Genomic DNA, 5000 nt, shown 5'->3' with positions numbered 1-5000 from the left:
CGAGTCCCTGGAAGCGCCGAGTACCTGGGCGGAATCAGGTCCAGGATTTCGTTCAGGCGGGAAATGTCAAAAAGGTGTCCGGGACAGCGCCCCCTAGGCGGACACGGGCGTCCGCATGAGCCCCTGTCGCTCAGGTCCTTGGAAAGCCGTTCGGAAAAAGGACCGGGAAAATAGGGGGGAAAACACCAAAATTGAGTCCCAAAATAGCTTACTTTGACTCGGACACGTTCCCTGTGATTTTGGCCTGTCGAGACACGGTGCACCTACTAACGTGATGGTGGTGTTTTGGACCACCAGGAAAAAAACGACAAAATCGAAAGAAGGCAAAAAGTAGGTGAAAATTTAAGCCTCTCTCGATTTTGTACTTAGAAAAAATCCCAGCCGAAAACTCCAATCCCATTGAAATGCATTGGAAGGACGAGTGGGGAATTTTTTCTAAGTGTCTGATCGAGAGAAGGCAAAAAGAGGTGCTTTTTAGCCTCTCTCGATTTTGTACTTAGAAAAAATCCCAGAAATTTTTTTTTTTCCCCGTTTTTTTTCTAAGTGTCTGATCGAGAGAAGGTAAAAAGAGGGGATTTTTAGCCTCTCTCGATTTTGTACTTGGGAAAATCGAGAGAAGGTAAAAAGAGGTGCTTTTTAGCCTCTCTCGATTGGGTACTTAGAAAAAATCCCCCACTTCCCCTGTGACTTTGCTGGGTGCGCCCTGGCCATGCTGGGTGCCTGCTGGCACCCCGGGGCTCGGCTGGAACGCGGCGGGACTTGCTGCACTCCAGCCTGGGTGTGATTTTTGCTCATTTTCATGACTTTTTCCCCGACTTTCCCCACTTCCCCTGTGACTTTGCTGGGTGCGTCCTGGCCATGCTGGGTGCCTCCTGGCACCCCTGGGCTCGGCTGGAACGCGGCGGGACTTGCTGCACTCCAGCCTGGGTGTGATTTTTGATCATTTTCGCGACTTTTCCCCAGACTTTCCCCACTTCCCCTGTGACTTTGCTGGGTGCGCCCTGGCCACGCTGGGTGCCTGCTGGCACCCCGGGGCTCGGCTGGAACGCGGCGGGACTTGCTGCACTCCAGCCTGGGTGTGATTTTTGCTCATTTTCATGACTTTTTCCCCGACTTTCCCCACTTCCCCTGTGACTTTGCTGGGTGCGTCCTGGCCATGCTGGGTGCCTCCAGGCACCCCTGGGCTCGGCTGGAACGCGGCGGGACTTGCTGCACTCCAGCCTGGGTGTGATTTTTGATCATTTTCGCGACTTTTCCCCCGACTTTCCCCACTTCCCCTGTGACTTTGCTGGGTGCGCCCTGGCCACGCTGGGTGCCTGCTGGCACCCCCGGGCTCGGCTGGAACGCGGCGGGACTTGCTGCACTCCAGCCTGGGTGTGATTTTTGCTCATTTTCATGACTTTTTCCCCGACTTTCCCCACTTCCCCTGTGACTTTGCTGGGTGCGTCCTGGCCATGCTGGGTGCCTCCAGGCACCCCTGGGCTCGGCTGGAACGCGGCGGGACTTGCTGCACTCCAGCCTGGGTGTGATTTTTGATCATTTTCGCGACTTTTCCCCAGACTTTCCCCACTTCCCCTGTGACTTTGCTGGGTGCGTCCTGGCCATGCTGGGTGCCTCCTGGCACCCCCGGACTCGGCTGGAACGCGGCGGGACTTGCTGCACTCCAGCCTGGGTGTGATTTTTGATCATTTTCATGACTTTTTCCCCAACTTTCCCCACTTCCCCTGTGACTTTGCTGGGTGCGCCCTGGCCATGCTGGGTGCCTCCAGGCACCCCTGGGCTCGGCTGGAACGCGGCGGGACTTGCTGCACTCCAGCCTGGGTGTGATTTTTGCTCATTTTCACGACTTTCCCCCCAGACTTTCCCCACTTCCCCTGTGACTTTGCTGGGTGCGCCCTGGCCACGCTGGGTGCCTCCTGGCACCCCTGTGCTCGGCTGGAACGCGGCGGGACTTGCTGCACGCCAGCCTGGGTGTGATTTTTGACCATTTTCACGACCTTTTCCAGACTTTCCCCACTTTTCTACCCCACTTCCCCTGTGACTTTGCTGCATGCGTCCTGGCCACGCTGGGCACCTCTTGGCACCCCTGGACTTGGGTGGAACGCGGCGGGACTTGTGGCACTCAAATGTGGGTGTGATAAGGAAAAAAACTAGCCGTCAACGGCAAATTTTTAAAATCGGTCTCCAAACTAGGGCACGCGGGCCGAAGCGGTACGCCGGAATCCGGCCCCCGGATTTTTGTGGATTTTTGTGGATTTTTATTATTTCTTTGGACATGTCGTGCATCCCTGGACTCGGGTGGGCGGCTGCGGGACTTGTGGGACTCGAACCTGGGTGTCATTTTGGACCATTTTTCGGGACTTTTGCCTACTTTTCCCACTTTTCCCCCCCACTCACAGTGTGACTTTGCTGGGGGCGCTTTGGACATGCCGGGCACCCTTGGACTCGGGTCACCTGCTGCGGGACTTGTGGCACTCAAACCTGGGTGTCACCTGGGTGTGATTTTGGACCATTTTCGGGACTTTTGCCTACATTTCTGAATTTCCTCCCCCACTCACAGCGTGACTTTGCTGGGAGCCTTGTGGACACGTCGGGCATCCCTGGACTCGGGTGACCGGCTGCGGGACTTGTGGCACTCAAACCTGGGTGTGCTTTTAGAACATTTTGGGGATTTTTGCACACTTTCCCAACTTTTCTTCCCCACTCACAGTGTGACTTTGCTGGGGGGGCGCTTTGTACATGTCGGGCACCCTTGTACTCGGGTGACCGGCTGCGGGACTTGCTGCACTCAAACCTGGGTGTGCTTTTAGAACATTTTGGGGATTTTTGCACACTTTCCCAACTTTTCTTCCCCACTCACAGTGTGACTTTGCTGGGGGGGGGGGGGGCGCTTTGTACATGTCGGGCACCCTTGTACTCGGGTGACCGGCTGCGGGACTTGCTGCACTCAAACCTGGGTGTGCTTTTAGAACATTTTGGGGATTTTTGCACACTTTCCCAACTTTTCTTCCCCACTCACAGTGTGACTTTGCTGGGGGGCGCTTTGTACATGTCGGGCACCCCAGGACTCGGGTGACCTGCTGCGGGACTTGTGGCACTCAAACCTGGGTGTGCTTTTTGAACGTTTTGGGGATTTTTGCACACTTTCCCAACTTTTCTTCCCCACTCACAGTGTGACTTTGCTGGGGGGCACTTTGGACATGTCGGGCATCCCTGGACTCGGGTGACCTGCTGTGGGACATGTGGCACTCAAACCTGGGTGTGATTTTAGAACATTTTGGGGATTTTTGCACACTTTCCCAACTTTTCTTCCCCACTCACAGTGTGACTTTGCTGGGGGGCGCTTTGTACATGTCGGGCACCTGGACTCGGGTGACCTGCTGCGGGACATGTGGCACTCAAACCAGGGTGTGATTTTGGATCGTTCAGGACATTTCCTGGCCGCATGCCCCAAAGGGCCTCACATACCCCGGGGACACGCGCTGGACACCCCGGGTAGCCCAAAATATGCCGTTCTGTTTAAAAAGCCCGTCTATTGCTGTCCTAAGACACATGTGCAACAGCCCGGGGTTTATTTCCCTTCATAAGTAGGGTTTCTCTCTATAGTGCACACTTGGAAAAAATGCATTTCTTTAGGGGTGCAATTGCGGCCGGAGTCCACGGGAGGGCTCCAATTCCCCGCTGCTGTCCTCTTGCAGTGTAAGAGGGTTGCTGTTTTCTGTCTGGAAATAGGTCCCCAAAAGGCATCCAGGGCCCCTAATGACAGTAATTTATGGCCCCAAAAGGCCTCACATTGCCCGGGAAGACCTGACGGACGCCTCGGCGTCACCGAAATACTACAAACTGTTTAAAATGGGGGCCCCAAAAGGCCTGGAAATGATGCCTTTAATGCTGGAAAATAATGCATTTCTTTAGGGGTGCAATTGCGGCCGGAGTCCACGGGAGGGCTCCAATTCCCCGCTGTCCTCTTGCAGTGTAAGAGGGTTGCTGTTTTCTGTCTGAAAATAGGGCCCCAAAAGGCATCCAGGGCCCCTAATGACAGTAATTTATGGCTCCAAAAGGCATCACATTGCCCGGGAAGACCTGACGGACGCCTCGGCGTCACCGAAATACTACAAACTGTTTAAAATGGGGGCCCCAAAAGGCCTGGAAATGATGCCTTTAATGCTGGAAAATAATGCATTTCTTTAGGGGTGCAATTGCGGCCGGAGTCCACGGGAGGGCTCCAATTCCCCGCTGTCCTCTTGCAGTGTAAGAGGGTTGCTGTTTTCTGTCTGAAAATAGGGCCCCAAAAGGCATCCAGGGCCCCTAATGACAGTAATTTATGGCTCCAAAAGGCATCACATTGCCCGGGAAGACCTGACGGACGCCTCGGCGTCACCGAAATACTACAAACTGTTTAAAATGGGGCCCCAAAAGGCCTGGAAATGATGCCTTTAATGCTGGAAAATAATGTTGTTTTTTTTGGTTTTTTTTTTATAGGTGCAATTGCGGCCAGAGTCCACGGGAGGGCTCCAATTCCCCGCTGTCCTCTTGCAGTGTAAGAGGGTTGCTGTTTTCTGTCTGAAAATAGGGCCCCAAAAGGCATCCAGGGCCCCTAATTAACAGTAATTTATGGCCCCAAAAGGCCTCACATTGCCCGGGAAGACCTGACGGACGCCTCGGCGTCACCGAAATACTACAAACTGTTTAAAATGGGGCCCCAAAAGGCCTGGAAATGATGCCTTTAATGCTGGAAAATAATGCATTTTTTTTTTTTTTTATAGGTGCAATTGCGGCCAGAGTCCACGGGAGGGCTCCAATTCCCCGCTGTCCTCTTGCAGTGTAAGAGGGTTGCTGTTTTCTGTCTGAAAATAGGGCCCCAAAAGGCATCCAGGGCCCCTAATTAACAGTAATTTATGGCCCCAAAAGGCCTCACATTGCCCGGGAAGACCTGACGGACGCCTCGGCGTCACCGAAATACTACAAACTGTTTAAAATGGGGCCCCGAAAGGCCTGGA

The sequence above is a fragment of the Entelurus aequoreus genome, linkage group LG20 (genome assembly GCF_033978785.1).
Source record: "Entelurus aequoreus isolate RoL-2023_Sb linkage group LG20, RoL_Eaeq_v1.1, whole genome shotgun sequence".
NCBI classification, from domain to species: Eukaryota; Metazoa; Chordata; class Actinopteri; order Syngnathiformes; family Syngnathidae; genus Entelurus; species Entelurus aequoreus.
Note: the sequence above shows the minus strand (reverse complement) of the source record.